Below are 7450 nucleotides of genomic sequence, written 5' to 3'. Positions count from 1 at the left end.
AGCCTTCAAAATGTTCCTACTCAAGACGTTAATTTTCATGTAGACTAATAATATGCAGCTAAACAATCAAAGTTTCACCACTCACCCAACTGCTGGTGGGGCATAGGTTCTTCTTTATTTCCTCAGGACTGGATCCAGCATATAGCCGTTTGTGGTGGGAAAGCCTTTAGCAGGAACTTAGTGGTAGAATGTTTGCACATTATAAGCAGGCCCAGCATTTTTCTTTTCTTATGACACGCTTCACGAATTTGCGTGCCATCCATGCGCAGGGGTCATGCTAATCTTCTCTGTATCGTTCCAATTTTAGTTTATGTGCTGCATTGTTATACTCTATACATTAGTCGAGCCTAGCCAGTCACCTAAGTCCTAGTCCCGCCAAAATGCACACATGCATCTCCTAATCTAAAACTCGTAGAACTTCCAACACATTGACTACGGTCACCGAGGGCGTTCCAACCACCAAGTGCATTAGGCCATACAAATGGGGAAATAGCGCTATATAAATAACCAAATACAATACAATACGTTCCACTAATAGTTGTGATGGTTACATTACATGATAATTGTTTTATTGACTTGAGAAGGATGAAACTCTATGTTCTTCCTACGAACATTCAAACCTGTGACACACGCACACACGCGCGACCACACAAACACACATCTCTGGAGCAGGCCCTGAACCCACTGAGCTACATTTCAATCATATTTTGCCTGTTAAAATATATGCACACTTAAGTTATCAGCGTGTTCCTCCACGTTTGTCAACTTCCCAAATAGTTAATTATGGTAATTCAGCATAGGTTTTAATGAATACATGGTTGTTTCACTTCCTTACCTTGTAGTGTGGAGCACCACAGATATATGTTAATCCAGCTACTTTGCTGCATTAACTTTTTTTTTTAATTCAATTTTTATTCGTTTTTCACGACAACAAAAAAGTGTATGCATTTAATAAACGTTGGGCGCATGCCCGTAACAACTTCAGAACATAAAGGAGTCATAAGTCTCTGGTGCTTTCACCCCCCCAAACTCCCCTCTCCCTAACGCCCTTTTCTCGAGACTCATGGTCCGCTTCTCCTCTTTGGGCAGCGCCAACCGGGCCCGTGGCCATCGATGTGTGGTCGACTCTCCTGAGTCCTGTGCAATGGGTTCTATGCAAAAACTAATTTGGGGCCGAGTGGAGAGATCAGGTCACCCTCCGGTCATGTCATCCGGGTTGACAAACGCCTCCATGAATTGCAGCCAGTCTGTTTCTATCTGCGCACTTGAGCCCTGTATCGCGGCCGTTAGTCTATCCATAAAGTAGATGTCCTTGGCCACTGCCACCCATTCTCTTTTTGTTGGAAGGCTGCTCTTTTCCAGGTCCTGGCTCGCGCTGCTCTGGCTGCCAGCAAAAGAGAGTGTTTCAAGTCCGGTAATTTCTCCCAGTGCTCATCCCTTTGTTGTAGGCCAAATATTAGCAAGATAGGGTCTAGTGGGTAGTCCCCCTCCTCTGCCTCTCTGATCCAACTAAGCACCTCCGACCAGTAGGTTTGGGCTTTTGGGCATGTCCACCACATTTGCCAATTGTCGGCTTTTCCCCCGCACCCATGCTAGCACACTGGGACAACATCTGGGAACATCTTAGAGAGGGTGATCGGGTCATACTGCCACCTGTGGAGAAGTTTCATGGCGTGGGTCTTATATTGGCAAGAAATTAATGTCTTGAAAGCCCTACTACAGAGTTTGCCCCTGAGACCATCCCCAATGGTGCAGCCCAGGTCCCTTTCCCATTTCCTTCTGAGGCTCCTGGTCGTTCCCTCCTGGGGGGGTCAGAAGAGATTCATACAGGAGAGAGATGAGCCCCTTCATTTCTGTGTGAGAGTCCAGGATTTTTTCAACCGGGGTGAGCTTCCTTTGTATTCATTCCTTCAGTTTTGGCTTCATTAGGGTTCCCTTAAGCCTAAGGTATAGGAGTGGTGAGAGTCTACCAATTCCTAGTGCCTCCGCGAGTTCTTGGATAGGTATAAATGAGTCCTCCCTCACCTGCTGACCGACCCTACAAAGCCCCGCGTCAAACCAGGATTGGTAATGTTCGTGGCCTGGAATCTCTTCTAGCACTGGCGTGGACCAGATGTGACTTAGTGGCGAGGGCCATGTGGTCGCTTTCTCCCTGTTTCCCTTCCCTGCTAGTGCTTTCCACATAGTTCCTAAAATTGGGTGGTCCCAAATCCTTTTTGGGAGCTTTTTTAATGGGACCCATAACCATTTGCCTACAGTGACTGAGCTTAGGAAGGAGTTCTCAATGTAGACCCATTGCTTGTTGGGGTCCTCTCTAAGGTGAGGGGCTAAAGCCCTGAGCTGGGCTGCCCTATGATAGGCACTAAGATCTGGGAGGGCGACCCCCCCTCTTTCTTTGGGGAGGGTGAGGGTCTCATACCCTATCCTGGGTTTCTGGCCTTTCCATATGAACTTCACTATGCGCCTCTTGGCTACTCTGAGGTATAGTGCAGGAGCCTCCAAGGGAAGCACCTGGAAGAGATACAGCACTCTAGGGAGCAGATTCATTTTTATCGCGTTTATTCTGCCCATCCACGAGATTTGCCTCTTCCCCCAACCTTCCATGTCCCTGAACAGTGTCTCGAACAGTGGGGGGTAGTTTGCCTGGCTCAGGTCCTCACTGGGCCTCACGATGTTGATCCCCAGGTATTTTATCCCATCCGCGCAGACTTGGAGACCCAGAGGGGACAATTCGGCTATGCATCTATCTGCATCAGGAGCAAATGGGAAGATCATTGACTTGCCTATGTTGACCTTGAGCCTGAGAAACGGCCGAACAATTCAATTACCTGCAGGGCGGCAGGGACTGACCATGTGGGTTCCCTCAGGTGGAGCAAGATGTCGTCTGCATAAAGGCAGAGTTTGAAGGTGCGGTCTCCCACCTCAATGCCCCGCACCGTAGGAGAACCTTTGAGGTATTCTGCAAGTATCTCCATGGTCATGGTGAAGAAGAGAGGGGAGAGGGGACAGCCCTGCCTCGTCCCTCTTTGGAGGCTGAAAATATGTGACAGGTGTCCATTAACTGTCACTGTGGCTGATGGTGATTCGTACAAGGCTTTGATGGCCTGCCTAATCCCAATTCCGAACCCCAGATTCTCAAGTACCCCATGTAGGAACCCCCAGTCAACCCGATCGAACGCCTTTTCGGATCGATGGAGACCAAGACCAGGTTCTCACCCTTTGGAGCTACCACCCTCATGAGGTGCAGGGTTTTACGTAGTGTCAGCCCCCTGTCTCCCCTGTTTGAAGCCCACCTGGTCTGTATGAATTAGGCTCGGCATATGGCCGTCCAACCTCGTCGCGATGATCCTCGTGAACAGTTTAGCGTCCACATTGAAGAGGGAGATTGGTCTATAAGAGCGGCAGTCTGCTGGATCTTTCCCCTCCTTCAGGATCACCTTGATTAGCGCTTTACCAAATGACGGAGGCGCCCTCCCTGTCTTCATTATATTTGAGAAAAGACCTGCTAGGATTCCCACCAGTAGGCCTGAGAAGGCCTTGTAAAAGCCTGCAGTGAATCCGTCCTCCCCTGGGGCCCTACCCAGCTTCAGCCCAGATATTGCTTTCAGCACCTCCTCCTCTGTTATCGGGGCGTCTAGGGCCAAAGACGCAGGCATTCCAAGAGTCGGGAGGGTGACCCCATCAAGGTATGTCTCACGTGCTTCCCTCTGCACTTCCCCCTCCCTCCCGTAGAGAGTCTCATAGAAACCAGCGACTTTCTCTGCTATGCCTTCCGGGTCTGATCTTTCCCCCTCTGCACCATTCCCAATTCTTGACACCCATCTGTCCGCCCTTTTGCCTCGGAGTTTGGCTGCCAGCATGGCATCGGCCTTGTCGTCTTTTTCATAGTACCTCTGACGGAGGTGTTGGAGTCCCGCTACAATTTTGCCCAGCTCTATTTCCCTGAGTTCCTGTCTCTTCTCTCTCGCCAAGCCCAGGCCCCTCTCTTTCTCTTCTTCCTCATTCCCCTTTGACCTTTCCAGGGAGAGTATATCTGACCTCAACCTGTGGGACAGGAGGGTCCTCATCCTCTTTTTGGAGGCTCCTTCACCTGCTACCATGACCAGGGGAGGCCCCAAGGTTGTGTGGCGGCCGAGGCCTCCCAGGCCCTCTGCCCGACCGGGCTAGTCACCAGGCTTATCAGCTAGGAGGGGTCAGGGGGGCGACCCCCACCGCTGGGTCTCCTGCATTTCACTTCCCCCCGCTGCCTCCTCTCCTTCTCCAGTTCACTGTCACAACGTTGGGCCCCACTGTGTGAGCGCCGCTGCCCAGGGAGCCTCGATGTCGCCTGCTAGGCCAGTGCCCTAGATTGGGCTCCTCCTCCGTGGGTGCTGCTACTGGAGCGGGGCCGGGTGGGCCTCCAGGCTCAAAATTCAGGCCGAGGGGGTCCCACCCCCACCGAGGGGGGCACTCCTGGGATCCCTCCGGCGGTTCTCCTCTGGTTCCTCCACTCCGGCGTGGCTATTTGAGGGGGGGGGCCCTAGGCGGCATTCGATCCAGCCCTCAGGCCCGTGAAGCTCCTCGTCTTGGTGGAGGATGTGTCAGGCGGCCCTCCGCCCAAGGCCGCACGAGGACCGCTGCCACCCCCGGCCCGCGTCCTCCAGGCATACTCTGCTGGTGGGGGTGGGGGGAGAGGCGTACGGCCCTTCAGGTAGCCGCGCAGCTCGGCGGGACTGGCTGCCTTTGCGGTCCCCAGCATTCACTTGGCTCCGCGGCCGGCGCTCGCTCAGACACCCTCCCTGGGGCCACGGTTCGGGCCTGCGCCGTGGGGGTGCCTGCAGTGGGCCCCAAGCGCCTTCCCTCTGCGGGGTCAACTGCGTGGGGCAATGGTCCTTCTTCGGCTGGGCTCTGCACCCCCGGTCAGGGACTGGGAAACCATGCTAGGCCCTGCGGTGCAGTCAGGAGCGTGAGCTTCACGCATCCGACATGCTCCGCGCCCCCCTGGTGGTCTCCGCTGCATTAACTTTTAATCATTTTGCAGATGCCCATTCACTGTTGTGCCCTTTTGCACTTTAAGTGGGAACCACACTTTTTATTGTCAGATTTATTTAACAAATGGTTTGGTACTGTGCATGTCAGCTTTATAGAACGCATAGTACATGGTGTAGCTTTCAAAAACAAGTATGCATAAAGCATTTAACGTTGATGTCAAACTAAAGATGAGATGGGTGGAGCTATAAGAGGTCATTATGAGTAGGTTGATATTTCCCACAGAAATACCACATACTCATTCACCGTTACTGTCACTTGTACTGACAGTAAATCCACTGATTATTAGTGGCAGCAACAAAGTGTTAGCCCCTATTCATGGAGTCCCATATGACGCCAGTAAGGAATTTGAGGAATTACCACAGGTGATAATTCCAATTGCAGTAATTTCTCCAATTTCTGGTGACTATGTGTAGAAAATTTCTCCAGCCAAGTGCTATATGTATTTCCTCTGCTTTACCTCTAAACTCATAGTATGGCAGTGCATTAAAAGTGACATTACTTCAATTTCAGCGAAAGTTTTACTGCATCGCCATACTTGTAATGACCCCCTATATTGTGTACTGCCTGAATTAAAAACTATAGAAAATGTATAGAAAATCTAATGCATTGAGGTAAGTTCCCAGATATAGAGAGGTTAGGACCCTAGTGCCCACCACTGAGGCAATCTCTAACTGTTACTGGGTTAACACCCTCTCATCCTCTCCTCCTCCTCCCTCTACTCTCTCCTCTACCTCTGGCCCCCCTGTGGCCACCTCTCCTCCCTCTTTCTCTTCCTTTCCTCTGTTCCCCCCTGACAAGGTTTCTAGACAAGTCCGATCTATGAAAGTCTTGTCAAAACAGGTTCTTCCCTGTTCTTCCAAAACCATCAAGGACCATATTCACACCCTCGCTCCTGCCCTTGCTGACTTCTGCAACCACTCGTTCACCACTGGAGTCTTCCCTTCCCCCCTGAACCACTCTCTTGTGCACCCTCATCTCAAGAAACCCTCAGCCGACCCCTCCTGCGCCGCTAACTATCGCCTGATCTCCATCACTCCTTTCCTATGCAAACTTCTGGAAAACTGGCCATCTGCCAGCTTAATCATCACATTGAGTCTGTTGGTTGTCTCCATGACCATCACTCTGGCTTCAGAGCAGCCAGAAGCATGGAAACGTCTCTGCTGAGCATCTGTGAAGACCTGCCCTCTAACTTGGATTCTAATCTCCTCTCTGCCCTCAACTTACTCAATCTCTCTTCTGCCTTTGACACTGTCAAACATGCCATCCTGCTCAATCGTCTCTGTGATAACCTGGGTATCACCTATCAGGCCCTGGCCTGGCTGACCTTGTTCCTCTCTGATCAACCCTCCCAGGTCCAACTTGGGTCCTTCCTTTCCTCTATCTCACTCTCTACCTGTGGTGTTCCACAGGGGTCTAACCTGTCTCCCTGGCTGTTCAAGCAATACCTGGCACCTCTCGCCCACCGTATTGCCGCTCTCTGCTCCAACTTTCAGTGCTATGCGTATGACACTCAGCTCGTTTTCAGGCTCCCCTCTGCCATCTCTTCTCCTTCTCTCATCTCTGACTACCTGTCTGCTATCCAGGAGTGGTGTGTCGCCAACGATCTCTGCCTTAATGCCAGTAAGACAGGGATTCTCCTCATTGGCACACCTGTACCCTCCTTTCCTGTCACTCTCTGGCCGGCCTCCCTTGGACCTCTTCCTGCTCCCACCTCTAAGGCTAAGAACCTTGGGGTCATCTTTAACTCCACACTCTCCTTTTCTCCTCACATCTCTGACGCCTCTAAGAAGTCAACCTACCAAATGCACTACTTCAGAGGTATTCTTCCTTTCGTCTCCTTCCCCCAGAAGTGCTCTGTCTATAGAGCTCTGGTTCACTCTAGGCTGGACTACTTCTACAGCCTCTTTCTAAATCTGCCTGTCTCTACACTCCACCCTCTGTAATTCATCCAGGACAGGACTGCGAGACTTGTTCTTGGCCTCAAGCCCAGGGATCGTATCTCTCCAGCACTAAAACCTCTGCATTAGCTCCCAGTAGCTGCAAAGATTAAGATCAAGACCCTCTGAATTGTTCACAAGGCTTTCTGGGACCTAGGTCCTCAATACCTCCAACTCTCTCTTTGTAAATACCTTCCTACTTGAGCTCTTCACTCCTCCACCTCCAACTCCCTCAAGGTCAGTCGCTTCTCCAAGCAACAAGTTGGTGGTAGATCTCTTTCTTGAGCTGGGGCCTCCCTCTGGAACAGCCTCCCTGCCTCTCTGAAACCCGAGGAGAACCATCTCCGGTTCCGAAAGCACCTTAAGACCTTCCTCTTTGCGGCTGCCTTCTCTCTTCCTCTCCCCTGCTGATTTCCTGTCTGATACTGCACTGGTCACCTGGCTACCCTCTGATTTTGGGCCCAGATCCCTGCCTGCCCAGG

The 7450-nt window shown here is 51.4% G+C and overlaps 1 non-coding gene across 1 annotated transcript; it reads right to left on the bottom strand.

Annotated features, from left to right (window-relative positions):
* Positions 1-224: 224 nt before the first annotated feature.
* Positions 225-329, bottom strand: LOC138490572 (U6 spliceosomal RNA). Its single transcript, XR_011275517.1, has one exon. It is a non-coding gene; the product is annotated as a U6 spliceosomal RNA (small nuclear RNA).
* Between the last annotated feature and the right edge of the window lie 7121 nt (positions 330-7450).

Source organism: Ambystoma mexicanum, chromosome 9 (assembly GCF_040938575.1).
Source record: "Ambystoma mexicanum isolate Mex_15411 chromosome 9, UKY_AmexF1_1, whole genome shotgun sequence".
Classification (NCBI taxonomy): domain Eukaryota; kingdom Metazoa; phylum Chordata; class Amphibia; order Caudata; family Ambystomatidae; genus Ambystoma; species Ambystoma mexicanum.
This window is presented reverse-complemented; position numbering and strand designations above follow the sequence as displayed.